This window comes from Pinus tabuliformis, chromosome 9 (assembly GCF_031772625.1).
Source record: "Pinus tabuliformis cultivar Carrire ecotype Pingquan chromosome 9, CPIR1, whole genome shotgun sequence".
Classification (NCBI taxonomy): domain Eukaryota; kingdom Viridiplantae; phylum Streptophyta; class Pinopsida; order Pinales; family Pinaceae; genus Pinus; species Pinus tabuliformis.
Genome location: NC_142307.1, coordinates 54,602,882 through 54,619,712, shown reverse-complemented (window position 1 = coordinate 54,619,712; position 16,831 = coordinate 54,602,882). Strand labels below are relative to the sequence as shown.

The following is a 16,831-nucleotide window of genomic DNA, read 5'->3' as shown; positions in this document are numbered from 1 at the left end:
GGGATGATTGAGGATTTCCTAAAATAAGAGGAAGTTGTAAAAAATGTCCTTTCGTCTTTCCGGGGGGGGGATTGAATCATTACCTTATTTATTATCTATTTATTTCCGAAAGATTGAACTGTTCGTACCCGAACAAAAAGAATTCGTTTCGTAAGGAAGTTGCTATTGACTCATTTTATTAATTAGAACCAAGAGATCTCATAGGAAAGATGGCCGAGCGGTTCAAGGCGTAGCATTGGAACTGCTATGTAGGCTTCTGCTTACCGAGGGTTCGAATCCCTCTCTTTCCGTATCTTCGCCCTACTATCTATTTTCTTCTCATCCATTGTTTTTCCAATCTATTGAATCCCAATAGGACTATTTCCTAATTCCAGGATCAATCTACCTCTATTTGTAATAGAGAAAATAGAACGAACATCGGTTCGTGGTATGGGAAAAGTAAAGACTATTTTAAGAAGCAATAAAAAAAAAGTATCGCGGATAACAAGTAACGTACGTAAGGATTATAAAATGTCTCCTTCAGGGAAGGGAAAAAGAAGGGAGAAGAACATAATTTCCAGATGCCCAGCAACCAACCCACCCCTCTCTTTCATTTCATTCTTGATTCAAGCTTGACGGGAATAATACTCTACGACCAGCAATTCATTAATCTTCAAATTGATCCATTTACTATCTATTATTTGATTGATGAATCCTTTATATTGTAAGGAATGAAAAGTCAAATGATTTGGCAATTTATCCCTCTGGAACAGATCTATATTCTTCTTAATGATAGCTCTCAATCTTTGTTGATCTCTTATAGTAATCACATCTTGAGGTTTGCAAGGGTAACTTGGTATATCTACCATATGGTCATTGACCCGGATATGTCCATGATTCACTAATTGTCTAGCTCCGGGAATGGTGGGAGCCATACCCAATCGAAAAAGAATATTATCCAAACGCATTTCAAGTAATTGCAATAGGACCTGACCCGTTGAGCCTTTGGCTCTTCTAGCAATACGAACATATTTCAGCAATTGTCGCTCTGTTAGTCCGTAATGAAAACGCAATTTCTGTTTTTCTTCTAGCCGGATACGATATTGAGATATTTTCCTGGAAGAAGACCGGTTCATAGAATCCTTTCTGTTTTTGGGTCTTTTACTAGTGAGACCTGGTAAAGTTTTCAGACGACGTATTATTTTTAAACGAGGTCCCCGATAACGGGACATAGAAACTCCTTATTCAATTAACAAATAGTGCTAGAAAGAAGAAAGAATAGTATAACCCGTATGAGTACTACTGGAATTCTTTTATATGGAAAACGAAGATCTTTCTCCAATTTGTTATTGATCCTAATAGCTCCAATCATTTCATTCATCCCGTTCCTAGTTGGGAGTAAATGATCATGGCATGACGGACCCGACGAACGATCGTAAGAGTATTCTCCATTCCATCTTGATCCTAACAAAACTTTGTGGATTATGGAAATGAGAGGAACGGAACGGAACGGAAAAGAGCCAGCTATCGGGATCGAACCGATGACCATCGCATTACAAGTGCGATGCTCTAACCTCTGAGCTAAGCAGGCTCGATGGAATATCACTCCCCATTTCATTGGGGTGAGATCCATAGATTCCTTTGGAATCCTAACGATTATAGCGCGAATCAGATTCAATGACGCAATCCAGATTACGATTACAACGGAACATTGTTTGAATGTAGATTCTTTCAAGGGAAAGAAAGGAGAAGTAAGGGTCAATTGATATCGATCGTTTTACTCACTCTTCCAAATCGACTAGGGGAGGATAATAACATTGCATTTCAAATGGATAAATAATATAATGATTCCCAGTCATATTCGATTGGGGTAGAGATAGAGAAGGGGAGAGAAGGGGAGTAGGGGAGTAGGGGAGGATATTTCTCCCACCCAATATTGAGCAAATATCCAATGAATAATGCTGATGGATATTACATAATAGGATTAGATCAAGGTATGATCTTGTTCTTCGAGAAGGGGATATGGCGGAATTGGTAGACGCTACGGACTTGATCGAATTGAGCCTTGGTATGGAAACCTACCAAGTGATAGCTTCCAAATCCAGGGAACCCTGGGATATTTTGAATGGGTAATCCTGAGCCAAATCCGGTTCATGAAGACAATGTTTCTTCTCCTAAGATAGGAAGGGGATAGGTGCAGAGACTCAATGGAAGCTATTCTAACGAATGAATCTCATTTGGTCCAATACTGTAGTTACTGTAGTTATAGAACGATCTATTTACACCTCAAAAATGGAGAGAGATGTTATATAACATCAGACAAAACTGGCGATCAGAACTCGTTCCAAGCATTTTATTCATAAGATAGATGCCAGATTCGAGTTGAAGTACTGATTTGACATTAAGTAATCCAATTATGAACTTATCTACTCTAGATGGAGAATTGAATTATTTTTTGGAATAAATGGTTGGACGAGGATAAAGATAGAGTCCAATTCTACATGTGAATGTGTTAGGATATTCCGACACATAGGATATAGTTAAGTTCAACTTGGTCTAGTATAGAGTTAGGTTAGAGTTAGGTAAAGTGTGTTTCTTTACCGTTGTACATTTTGTAACTTACAATCCGACGGTCACGATATGTAGTGATCCGACGGTTCACTCTCACCTCGGTATTACCGACACTTGATCCGTGGCTTGACACCCGATTGGTCCATGAGTTCTATTTAAAGCGCATGGAGGGTCATTGTTCGGGTAATCCGTGCATGAGAGAAGCTTATGTAAATTTTCATTCTTTGATTAATAAATTGTCTGTACCCACGTTGGGACAGGCCGTGGACTGTTTCCCTCCTTGCACTCTGAGGGTTTTAACCACGTCAAAAATACTGGTGTATTGATTTGAGATCTGGTTGTGAGCGGTGTCCTTTTGGTATTCTTTCTGTGGAACTTACCCTGTAAATTCCTACATGGTATCAGAGCTATTTGAGGGCCGCGTCCGTTGGTGATCCAAATCTGAAGCCGGTAGAACTGCATGCGGCTGTCGTTTCCTAGATCTGCTGTTTCTGACTGCTTTCGGGCCGAGAGGACTGCTCTGTTGCATTCGGAGCATCTGTTTCAGTGAGGAACCCCTTTCGTTTCACGCGAAAAGGTTTCCGGTAGCCCTAGCTGCGTCATTTTTCAGATCGGGAGGTATACAGTGTTTTTTTTTGCAGTTTACTGTCATTTTCTCTCTGCTTATTTCGGTTTCGGTTTATTTAGCTTTTTTTTTTTCCCGGATCTATACCTTTCATTTCTGCGTATGCTCTTTGCCCTGCGACTCTGTGCGATCTGGGCAAATCAGAAACAGAAAGAAAGGATTTTTCTCATGCGTATGCTCTTTTCCCTGCACCTTAGTGTGATCTCGGAAAATCAGAAACATTGAGAAAAATATTTAGTTTTTCGGCTAAAAGCTAACTTTGAGATTTTTTTTAAATTTCTAGTTTTTTGGCTAAAGCTAACTTCGAGCCGTAAGGTTCGTTTTTCTTTGGATATTCGTGTTGGGTTTTGTGTTTTGTGTTTTGTAGGGGAAAAGAGTCTTCCCAAGGCAAGCACGCAAATCGAGGCCCCCCCCCCCCCCCCCCCCCCCCCTCTCTCTCTCTCTCTCTCTCTCTCTCTCTCTCTCTCAAATCTTTTGTATAGATCAATTGGTTCAAAGACCTTTTAAGAGAGTAGAGGTCTTGGGTTCAAGTCTCCATTTTGTGGGGGCGGATTTTTTCATTCCCGCACATTCGCGCACTTTGCCGGCAACGTCAACAATTTTTTTTCAAAAAGCCATAACTTCTTCATCCGGAAGCCTTTTTCAGAGCCGTTTTTTTTAAAACCGCCTATTTTTTCGAGATCTATCCATTGGACCACTCACTTTCAGCATCTTCAGCTTCAGTTGTTTTTCAAAAATGGAAAGTCCATGCCAAGTCATTCTTGACAGCACTAACTACTTCCAATGGGTAGCCTACATGGGAGATTTACTTAGAAGTAAAGGTCTCTTCAGAATAGCCACAGACCAAGAGAAGAAACCCAAAGATGAAGACAAGGCCGAAAAATGGGAAAATCGACAAGATCAAGCACGTGGTTTGATAGGAATGTCTGTTTCTCCTGATCTTAGATTCCACATTGCAGAAATTGAAACTCCTCATGAAGCATTAGAAAAACTTGCTAAAGTTTTTGGGATTAAAAATGAAATTAGAGCCCATCAACTTGAAAATGAGCTGCTTACTTTGGATCCTAATAATTTTTCTTGCATTGAAGATTTCTTGTCAAAATTCAAGAACCTTAGATATCTCTTGGAAGGTGTTAAAGTTAAGAAAGATGATGGTAACCTTATTTATTCCATCCTTACTAAGTTAGGGCCAGCCTACTCTGTATTTGTTTCCACTTTCCATTCTACCAGGGAAGCTTTCATTTGTCAAGGCAAAGACTACAAGCCCCCTTCCTTTGACTCCTTTTGTGATTCCTTAATAAGAGAACAAGAAAAACTCTTACACCTTGGTCTTCTTAATCTTGGAAACTCTTCCACAAAAGCGTTAGCCGCCCAGCAGCAACCAAATTCAAAGAATCCTAAGAAGTCTTATCCTCAAAGGAATGGTCCTAAACCAACTCAGCCTCAAGATGAAAGATCATTTCAGCAATATGATAAGCCCAATAAAAACAAATGGAAGAAGACTGATAGACATTGTAACTTTTGTAATCGAGATGGCCACTTAGAATCTAAATGCTTTAAGAAGATGGAAGCCTTGGAAGCCGCAATGAAGAAACATAACATCCATCTGGAGCCTACTTCAACTTCAACTTCCGGAACGGCATTTTCTGCATGTCATCGTCAATCATCTCAGTCTGGTTATGCATTAAATGTATCTTCTTCTTCTTCTCATTCTCATGAGTGGCTCATTGATTCTGGAGCCTCTTGTCACATGGCCAAAAACCAAGCCATGTTTTCTTCTTTAAATGATTGTAACACCAAAAATATATATGTTGGTGATGATAGATCTCTTAATGTTGTAGGGACTGGAACTGTTCATCTAGACAATGGTCAGTTCAATGATGTATTATGTGTTCCAAACTTATCCTGCAACCTTCTATCTGTCTATCAGATAACTCATTCAGGTGAAGGTAAAATCGTTGAATTTTCACCTCATGATGTTGTAATCAAGGATCTAAAAGATCCTAAACAGATTCTAGCTACTGGTCTTGCTGATGATTCCAAAAGGTTGTATAAGTTTCACAACTTTGGGTCATCCCATCTTCCCTCAGTATTTGTTGCTCATAATGATGAAGTGAGCAAACTTTGGCATGAGCGGTATGGTCACTTAAACTATCGCTCCCTTCAGCATCTATGTAAAGAAAATATGGTGACAGGTCTTCCTATGGTATCTTGCAAAGATGGTGTTTGTTCCGGATGTGTACTCGGAAAACATCATCGGGACAGTTTTGACAAACGTGCCTCTTGGCACGCCTCAGCCCCTTTACAGCTTGTGCACAGTGATTTATGTGGTCCTCTTCCTGTTGCTTCATTCTCTGGCTGCAAGTACTTCTTAACTTTCATTGATGATTTCTCTAGACGCACTTGGGTATACTTCTTAAAACTCAAGAGCGAAGTATTTACCACCTTTTTGGCCTTCAAAGCATTCGTTGAAAAACAATCTGGACATCAAATTCTTAAGCTAAGAACTGATAATGGTGGAGAATATGTTAAAAATGCATTCATCACCTTTTGCACCGAAAATGGAATTCAAATGCAACATACTGTTCCATACACTCCACAACAAAATGGTGTAGCTGAAAGGAAAAATCGCACTTTAAAGGAAATGGCTAATTGTATGCTGCAATCTAAAGGACTCAGTCTTAGTTTTTGGGCCGAAGCAATTAATTGTGCAAATTATATAATCAATCGCACTCCTACTAAGGTTCTAGAGAATATCACTCCAGAAGAAGCTTGGAGTTCCATTAAACCAGATGTAAGTCACTTTCGTGTGTTTGGAAGTGAAGCATGGGCCCATATTCCAGATGAAAAGCATAAAGCCTTAGAACCTAAGAGTGAGAAATGTACTTTTGTTGGATATTCTGAAGATGTAAAAGGCTATAGACTTATTCCATTTAAGTCCAAAAATGTTATCATTAGAAGAGATGTAAAATTTGATGAAAATAAATCGGCCTGCGAGCCTAGTCCGGCGGATGTGCCACCTCTTCCCATCTCTTCTATCTTTGAAAACATTTCTTCTTCTGATGATGAAAGCGAGGATGATAATCCTTCCCCACCTTCTCAGGATCCTCAACTTCCAAGATGGGTCCGTGCTACTCGGGATGCAGCAGGTGATCTTGCCGGTGATCCTACAGATCAGCGACGTACACGTTCTCAGTTTGAAAGAGCCTCTTCTTTACTGGCTCAAGCTCCAGTAAATCATGATCCTGACACTTTTGCAGAAGCTTCAGGCCATCCACATTGGGAAACAGCTATGAATGAAGAATATCATTCATTGATGACAAATGATACATGGGATCTTGTTCCTCTACCAAAGGGACGCAAACTTGTTAGATGCAAATGGGTTTACAGAACCAAGTATGGACCAGATGGGAAAGTTAATAAACATAAAGCTCGTCTAGTTGCTAAGGGCTTTTCACAGGTTGAAGGCATTGACTACACTGAAACCTTCTCTCCAGTTGCCAAAATGAACTCTATCCGCCTTGTTCTTTCCCTTGCTGCCTCTTTAAAATGGGAAGTCCATCAAATGGATGTTAAATCTGCCTTCTTGCATGGGGACTTGCAGGAAGAAATCTATATGGAACAACCCATTGGCTTCATACAAACAGACTCCAGCCTCGTTTGTCGACTTAAGAAATCCCTTTATGGCCTCAAGCAAGCTCCTCGAGCTTGGTATGCCAAAATGGATAGCTTTCTTTTAGAATCTGGCTTTTCTAGGTGTCATTCTGACAATACTGTCTACACCAAGAAAGTGGGCAACTCTCTCATCATCCTTGTTCTTTATGTTGATGATCTTATTCTTACTGGTAGTGATCCCAACCTTATAAACCATGTGAAGTCCAGCCTTAAAAAGAAATTTGAAATGACAGACTTAGGACACTTACACTATTTTCTCGGTCTTCAAGTCTTGCAATCCCAAGAGGGTATTTTCCTTTCCCAGTCCAAGTATGCTTGTGATATTCTTCGTCATTTTCACATGGAAGACTGTAAGCCAGCCCCTTCTCCCTTTCAGTCTGGAGTCAAACTTTCAGTCTCTTGTACTTCTCCTGAAGTTGATGCTACCTTATACCGTCAACTTGTCGGAAAACTCTTGTATTTAACCCATACTCGTCCTGATCTTTCCTTTGTTGTTGGCCTTGTTGCTCGTTTTATGCAAAACCCCCGTGAAAGTCATTGGAAAGCAGCTAAAAGAATACTTCGTTATGTTCGAGGTACAATACAGTTTGGGATTCATTACAGTGCCAAAGCAGCTCCTCTGTTAGTTGGTTTCACTGATTCTGATTGGGCTGGTGACCTTGATGATCGGAAGTCTACTGCCGGTTATGTCTTCACTCTTGGTTCAGGACCTATTACATGGGCTTGTAAGAAACAGGCTGCCATTTCTCTTTCGTCAGCAGAAGCAGAGTATCGTGGTGCCGTGGAAGCTAGTAAGGAAGCCTTGTGGCTTCGTCAGATCCTATCAGAGTTTGGCTTTGAGCAGCAGCATCCAACCACACTTTGGTGTGATAATCAAAGTGCCATTCAGCTATGCAAAGATCCAGTCCAGCATCAGCGCAGCAAACACATTGAACTACACATGCACTTCATCAGAAAGCTCATTCTTGACCATGTTCTTGAAGTGCAATATTGTCCAACGGATGATCAGGTTGCAGACATCTTCACAAAGGCTCTCACAGAGGCGAAGTTCACTAAACTTCGATATATGCTTGGAGTTCAGGAAGTTGTCACTAAGGGGGGATAGGCTCTAGTGCCTCCTTCCTTCTCCTATTGTGTCATATTTGTAAATCCTTCAATCCTATCCCAAGTTGTTCTTAAGGGGGGATGTTAGGATATTCCGACACATAGGATATAGTTAAGTTCAACTTGGTCTAGTATAGAGTTAGGTTAGAGTTAGGTAAAGTGTGTTTCTTTACCGTTGTACATTTTGTAACTTACAATCCGACGGTCACGATATGTAGTGATCCGACGGTTCACTCTCACCTCGGTATTACCGACACTTGATCCGTGGCTTGACACCCGATTGGTCCATGAGTTCTATTTAAAGCGCATGGAGGGTCATTGTTCGGGTAATCCGTGCATGAGAGAAGCTTATGTAAATTTTCATTCTTTGATTAATAAATTGTCTGTACCCACGTTGGGACAGGCCGTGGACTGTTTCCCTCCTTGCACTCTGAGGGTTTTAACCACGTCAAAAATACTGGTGTATTGATTTGAGATCTGGTTGTGAGCGGTGTCCTTTTGGTATTCTTCTGTGGAACTTACCCTGTAAATTCCTACAGAATGTAAACAACAATGCAAATTGCAGTAGGAGGAAAATCCGTTGGCTTTATAGACCGTGAGGGTTCAAGTCCCTCTATCCCCACCCAGGTTCGTTCCCGAACGGACTGATCTATCTTCTCCAATTCCATTGGTTCGAATCCATTCTAATTTCTTGATTCTTTTACCTCGCTATTTTTTTTTTTCATGAAGAGAATAAATTAGAACATGAATCTTTTCATCCATCTTATGACCAGTTGAGTTGATCTGTTAATAAGCTGATCATATGATCAATTGATTTTGTGATATATGATCTACATAGATTAGATCATTTTGAAATTATTCAATTGCAGTCCATTTTTATCATATTAGTGACTTCCAGATCGAAAATAATAAAGATCATTCTAAAAACTAGTAAAAATACCTTTTTACTTCTTTTTAGTTGACACAAGTTAAAACCCTGTACCAGGATGATCCACAGGGAAGAGCCGGGATAGCTCAGTTGGTAGAGCAGAGGACTGAAAATCCTCGTGCCACCAGTTCAAATCTGGTTCCTGGCAAGATGTAAATATCCATGTCTCCATATCCATCTATCTAAATCTATTCTATCTAGATGTATATCTACATACAGAGACACCCCGATCAAAATAGATAATGGATCAATCTGTTCTCTCCCTCTTCTTTTCTCATATTGTCCCTCTCTGTCCGTTCCAATTGAATCACGATACTCTGTACATATAAAAAAGTAGGATCGAGAACTCAGAAGTCAAGATTTGACGGTGGGACTGATAATTCGGCACTAGTCGGAATCTATTCATCCTATTCCATCCGAATCGAAATGGGATAGATTATCCCAATGATAGATCTATAATTGCAGAGTTGAAGTAGATCCAAACGTTGCAGAGGGTATCTCGAAAGTAGATTCGAATTGAGGTTCATAAGATTGATGTAATAACTTTTGACCATAGTTTCTAGTATGAATACTGGATCCAATATGATGATCCCTATGATTTATAGTGAAATATTTTATTCTTTCCTTGTTGGAGTTCAGGCCTCATATATCCATCGAACTATCTTTTCTTTCACGAAGTTTCATTATAGCATCTATAATAGCCTCTGGTTCAGGTGGGCAATCTGGCGAATAGACATCCACAGGAATTAACTTATCTACTTTGCGAACGGTACTATAATAATCTGTACCAAACATTTCTCTGTGATAGTACATGCTCCAGGGCAACTACATATTTTGGTTCCGCATTTGAAATATCACTATAGAAGGAGCCTTTTTCATGGTCACAGTCCCCGCTGTTATAATGAGGTAAGCTCGTCTAGGTCCAGATCTTGGTACCGGACCGTAACGATCAGAGTCGAATCGCGAATCTATTAATGAAGCGAATTTGATGAAACCACAATTAATACTGTAAAGGAGCGTTCATAAACTGGAGAGTCTGGCCCAATTCGTTCGACAGATCGTTTGGGGTAGTTTAAATATCTGGATTCAAAATTGTTTGATCGAGTAAAGGTAACTTCATAGGATTCATCATTGGCTTTATGTCATTTTGTACTTCCCTCCCCCACTCGGAAATTAAGGACCATTCCAATGTTCCTCTTCGCCACGCATGGACTGAACCAACGATGAAAATAAGCACGAGAATTGAAGCTCCTATAAATGCAGATATACCCTGTATACTAGAACTCATAGCCCATAGAGAAAGGGAGACTGTTCCAACATCAAGAACAACAAGAACTGGAGCGAACATATAATGATCTTAGATCGGATCCAAGTATCTTCCCATTGGTTCGATACTTGATTCGTAACTAGTAGTCCGGTTCTTGACCAATGGGAGCCAAAGCTCTGGAAATAAAGGATGCAAGAATAGGTAGGAATGAGACTATATATTAATGAAAATATCCAGCCAGAAAGTATTATATTAGGGAAATAGGAACATGAATATACTCCTTTGAAATAGATCAAATTCTTATATTTTTACGTCAACTTCTTTATCCCACCCACCATGAGTGGAAGACCAAAGGACCGAACAATAAATACAATCAATTCTAATTGATTCACATATTTTGTTTCGTCCATGGCTTATTATCAAATTAATTCAATGAAATGAAATGTTATTTGAATGTCTATTGAGAATATTTGACATGAATCAAGTATGAGAGAAAGAATGTAAATGGGTCCCAATCCCGAACTACCCAATTTTAGATCTGAGTCTATACTCATATTATAGAATGAATATGTTGATGATCTTTATCCAGCATCCATGGCTGAATGGTTAAAGCGCCCAACTCATAATTGGCGAACTCGCGGGTTCAATTCCTGCTGGATGCAGGGGAACTGCACATATCCATTATTGATGGAATGGGAAGAAGTATGAAGAATAACACCAAACAATACAATTGAAGCATACCAAGCCTTTCAATAAAATGAATGAAAGGCTTGGTATGCTTCAATTAAGCAATACACGATAACAATCCATCAGAGTATTATCCACCTATTGAAATAGATTCAACAGCGGCTAGATCCAGAGGAAAGTTGTGAGCATTACGTTCGTGCATAACTTCCATACCTAAACTATGATATATCTGTATAATTAAATTGGTATATGATCCGATATAATAATAGCTACAGGCTTTACGGGAAAAAAAAGAAGAAAAGGAGGGAAAAAATTTATGGATGAAGTGAAATATCCAGTACTTACGGAGAAAAGTATTCGTCTATTGGAAAGGAACCAATATACTTTTAACGTCGATTCGCAATCGAACAAAACAAAGATTAAAAATTGGATTGAAAATTTCTTCGATGTTAAAGTAATAGCTATGAACAGCTATCGCCTCCCTGAAAAAGGAGGAAAGAGAGTGTCAATGATAGGACATCCAATACGTTGTAAATGTGTGATTATTACACTTAGAACCAGTGATTCTATTCCACTCTTTTCAGAACAATAAGATTTCAAATTTGAAACTAAATGGCCATCCGTTCATATAGAATTTTAACTCCGGATACACGCAATAGATCGGTATCAGGTTTCGATGGAAGAGTGCAGTTGGACCTGCAGAAGAAATTGACCTCTGGACAACATCATTGTGGGAAAGGTCGTAATGGAAGAGGAATTATTACCGCAAGACACAGGGGAGGGGGTCACAAGCGTCTGTATCGTCAAATTTATTTTCGACGGAATAAGGAACACATATCAGGAGAAATTGTAACCATAGAATACGACCCTAATAGAAGTGCATACATTTGCAAGGTGCATTACAAGAATGGCGATAAGATGTATATTCTGCATCCCAGAGGGGTCATGATTGGAGATACTATTCTTTCTGGTCCAAAAGCTCCTATATCAATAGGAAATGCCCTACCTCTGAGTGCGGTTTGAATTATTAATTTACGTGATCGGAAGCAACTATTGGATTTACAGCGAAACCTATAAATCTATCACTGATCCAACTAGGACACTTTTACGAGACGAACCCCAAAGGGAAACTGAGGATAAATGACAGCAGGTGATTGGATTCAAAAATTGTTCATATCGGATCATTGGTTCCGAAGATATAATAAGATGGAGAGGACCTGATTGTTTGTCCGAAGCATGAACAAAATGGGATAGAGGCACCCTCTAAAAAGACAAGTTACTCACATTTGATCTGATGGTCAGAGGCGGATTCAGAGCTGGACAGTGGTAGTAATTCCCAAAATAAAAAGATGGGGAGAGGAAAAAAGTAAAAAGAGAGAGAAGAGAAAAATATGTTTAATATGCCTCCTACGTTATCCATAACATACGAAAGTATTAGCATAATTTGATAAAGTCATTCATTCTGAATGCTACATAAAGAATATAAGCCAGATGATGGAATAGAGAGACCTAGGATGTAGAGAATCGGGACATAGAGAATACAATAGATGCTCCTTCTCATCTCGATTATATTTATAATAAAAGTGTACAATTAATCCGAAAAAGGTTCTATTCAATTAAATTTTTTATCAAAAGAATGGACCGAGATCTCTTACCAAGTTTTATTAATTTCATTGCGTCAAATATCAAATTTTGGATTCAATCCGCTTGGATTCGATCCACGAGGAATATAACAACAATTTACGGATGAATATTCATTATCAATAAAGATATTTCAAGAATCAATAGAGGTAAAATTACCAACTACTATTCAATCAACGAAAAAATACAAGATTTTGAAATTCGTCCTGATCGAAACATGTTCTCAATTTCCCAAGCATATATATTTCACAAGATATGGCAGATAAGGGCATTAGATATACAAAGAATATTGGATCACGAAAAACCACAAGATCTGAAAGAGAATGACTGGAAACAATGGTTGAGATGTTTTGACCGATACAATTTATCCCCACAGATATGGTCTAGGATAAACCCAAATAAATGTAGAAATATAGTAAATAAGCAATGTACGTGTTATGAAGAACGATTCGTTCCTTATGAACAACAAGAAGATTCTATATTTGCGACTGTGATGGAACCTTTTTTGGGACTACTTCGGAAAATGAACAAACGTTACAGATACGATCTCTTATCATATAGTTATCTCAATTCTACAAAAGATTTGGATATTCTCAATTTGACAGATATTCCCGGACCACCAGTACAACCTGCTATACCAGATGAGCGGGATATTACCGATCGTGAAGGAATTCTCAAGGAAAAGTTTATTAATGATATTATCGAGGAGGATTGGAAGGGTACCGGTTTCAATATCGTGAATGGTTCTCGTTCTACTGTTGATATTTACGATGCTATACGTTCTTGTGATTACGATCATACAACAAGTATTGACAGGCAAAAGAAAAAGACTGATCTTATTACGAATCAGCAGGGGATTGATGAGACGCGAAGAGAAAATGTTGGCATTATGGATTCTCCGAAAATCGAGAAGAGAATATCCCAATTAGATCTCAATTTCTGGTTATTCCCGGAACTTTCGGGAATAAAGAACATATATTATGAAACTAAATCGAAATTCATACTAGGAAATTCACTTTTAGGGGAAGAACGAGAGCAGAAAAAGATAGAGGAAGAAGAACGGAAGGAAACAACAAATGTTCTAGAACAAATAATAGGTATTAGATCAAATGTTAAGAACAAACAAGTAGAAGATGGTCAAGATAAAAATGGTCAAGTAGAACATCAAGATGGTCAAGTAGAACATCAAGATGGTCAAGTAGAAGATCAACAAACTGATGGAAAGAAAAAAACTAATAAAGGTATTTTTCAATGCAAAGTAGTAGACGTTCTAGGGAAAAAACGTTTCTTCTATCTGGCGAATATTTGCAGGGTTATGTCCGGAATGAAGGATCCGGGAACATATCTTCGGATCCAAGAGAGAAATATTGACCTTAGTCTAATGGCCTTTTGCATTGCTATTCAGAAGAATAGCAGTGCAAATAAAATATCGAAAGAACTTGCTCTTCAGAGGAATGTTCGGGGAAAGGTACGCAATGACAATGAAATAAGGGAAGATAAAAAATAATGGTCTTCCAACTATATCGTTTATCAAGCATAGTGGATGACCAATTCCTGATGTATAAAATCGTAAGTATTTCATTGAAGTTTAAAAAAAGAGCCGGAGAATGGATAGATGGAGATTTTTATGATGGATCTGTGCAACGCGGGAAAATTCTGGGGGATGAAAAAAAGATTTTTAGTTCCCTCAATTTAGAAGATATTTTGCTTCCAAAACGTCGTAGAGAATTTCGAATCTTGAATCGGTTTGATCTGGAGAACGATCATGTAGGATTTTCCAATGGAAAAGACATACAAAATGATGAAGAACTCATGGGAAGAGACCAACATCTTAGCGTAGATACAACACAAATAATTAAACGTTTTCTTTGGCCTAGTTATCGATTAGAGGATATTATTTGCATATTGCATTTCTTCCTCTTCTTCATGAGTCATGCTAGAGCTTTCAAGTTCCTTACCAGGTGTTTGCATTTTCTTTCCTCGGGGCATCAGTTACCGATAGTAATGCTCTACTATGCCCTTTGAATTCCTTCAAAATAAATTTTCAACCCAAGCTTAAGCAAAAATTTAAGAAAATTTACACACCTTTTTTCACTTTATAGGAGCTCGATATTGCCTTTGATGTATATCTGTACTTTCCAATCATCTAGATCTGAATTTGTGACCTGAAGTAGCCCTCTGTGTCCTCTTTCCAATGCCACAAGTCTGACCCAAATTGGATTCTCCAAGGAAGAGTTATGCGAAATCTCCCACAGTGACTTGATTATAGACTAGTTCAGTAGATCGAACTTGTACGGCGTGCCACGAGTCACTATTTCGACCTCTGGATCTGAAAAATGTATACAAGAAACTACAGTCCATCCTATTTCTGTACCTTCTTATGAAATTTCAATCCGATCCCTAGAGAGAAAGTTATGACGCTTTTCCCCAGGTCACCTGTTTGGAATGTAATTCAGGAGTCTGCAAAAAGACCAACTTCCTCAGATCATATCTCCGCAAATATAGTGCGAACAGCTCTGAAATTTGGACCCAAGGTTCAGCGTGATTTCTTCTCAAATGGGTTTTTTTTTCAACTTCTGAAACATCACAGAAAAAAAGTTATAGCGAATACCACGATGACCTATTTGGCGCAGCGAAACCCTAGAATCCAAAGCTCTAATTCCAAATGTTATGAAACCAGCTCAAGAAAAAGATAGAACAACGCCTTAGAATTCAGCCTCTTCGAGGGGGAAACCTCCTTTAGATTACATAAATGAACAATTCTTGGATGATTCAAATGACAAAACCTCATTTCTATATATAGGAGTCTAAGGAGTCACAATATAACCCAGCCGACCTAACAATAATAATATAAAGCCACAAAAATAACAATAGAGGGATTCTATGGGGCACAGTAATAACAATATGGGGATAATAGGGGCACAACAATATTAATAAGGGGTAAAACTACAATAGTAATGGGGTAATCACTAGTATTATAGGACCCAACAGATCTGCAGTTTTGGTTAGCTCGATACTCTTGGAAACTTTGTCAGCGAGCATCTAATGAAGGCAATAAGCATCTGATGAAGGCTGTGAGGATTGATCCTAAGTGTGTCCTCCAGCAGAGCATCTTCTATAACCATAAGGAATTGGAATTTTTTTGTCTTGGAATACCCCATGATGACCTTTGGACCCTACAATTAAATTGAAGTGCTCCACTCTTGTCTCAGCCACATTTTTGTTGACTCATTGCATAGGAGCTCTTATTTTGAGAGCCATTGCCAATCGTGGACGAAGAGGAGTTGCAACCACATCGTGGGGTTTCATGTTATCGTGGTGCTAGACAATACAACATGAGATACCATGCCAATTTTATGGAACCACCAAATCAAGCCACCAAATTTAATGAACCACGCAAAAACAAAGTTTCATCCATTAGAGTAAGTCTTTGTCATTAAAGCCCCAAGAGTTAGCTCAATCGGTCAAATCAGTGCCTCGCCAATCGGGAGGTCACAGGGTCAATTCCCGAAAGCTCTTTGGGTCAGGTCAGCATAGGCCGAGGGGTGTGCTCCCCTTCGGGGTATGAGCTACCCAGTTCTTACCGTGGACGTAGTGGCTGCCCATTGACCATGGGTATCCGTGAACCACATGTGAAAAAAAAAAAAGTCTTTGTCATTAAAGTGACATTAGTCTGGCCAACTATTGTCAAGAGTCTGTGTTGGAATTGATCATTTCAACAATTGATAGGTATATTTGCATGACAAGGACTGGAAAATAATAAAGATGATGTTAGAGAATAGAAGTTGGAGCAGTATCAAAGATTAATGGATGATGGACAACCAAGTTTGTTTGAGTTTGTAGAATAGACTCATGACCACGATAAAGTATGAATTAGACATTGTAATTATAGAAAATATATTGTAGAAATTAATGTGTAGATTCAATATTGCTCATGTAATTTACTAAATCACAAGACTTGAAGCTACTCTACTGATCTACGAAAGTTAATTCACTATCAAAACAAAAATCATAGACATGCAAAAGGAAACATTACTCATGCACAAAGATTTATCTAGGAGAAAAGAATTGCTCAAAACCCCTTATTATCTATATTTCATTAATAAGATAATAAAGAAGAAATACAATTCTTGCTCAAGCTTGAGCACACCCTACAAGTGTATAGTCTATTCCTCTGCTTGATTGATTGACTCTGGCCAACACTTAGCCAATTTTCAAGCCCTCTGAGCTCCTATTTCGTTGCATTGTTCCCTTAGAAATTAGGCCCTTCTTAATTATGAAATTCCCTCATCTAGATTGAACAGTTATTCTAGGTCCTTCCTTTGATTTCATGCACCACCTGTACTTATTGGAA

The 16,831-nt window shown here is 38.7% G+C and overlaps 3 non-coding genes across 3 annotated transcripts; 2 read left to right on the top strand and 1 right to left on the bottom strand.

The window, feature by feature from the left end:
• The first annotated feature begins 203 nt into the window (after window positions 1–203).
• Window positions 204–290, top strand: TRNAS-GGA (transfer RNA serine (anticodon GGA)). Its single transcript has one exon. It is a non-coding gene; the product is annotated as a tRNA-Ser (tRNA).
• Window positions 291–1,497: 1,207 nt separating this feature from the next.
• Window positions 1,498–1,570, bottom strand: TRNAT-UGU (transfer RNA threonine (anticodon UGU)). The gene has a single exon. It is a non-coding gene; the product is annotated as a tRNA-Thr (tRNA).
• A 7,387-nt stretch (window positions 1,571–8,957) lies between these two features.
• On the top strand, window positions 8,958–9,030 carry TRNAF-GAA (transfer RNA phenylalanine (anticodon GAA)). Its single transcript has one exon. It is a non-coding gene; the product is annotated as a tRNA-Phe (tRNA).
• The last annotated feature ends 7,801 nt before the right edge of the window (window positions 9,031–16,831 follow it).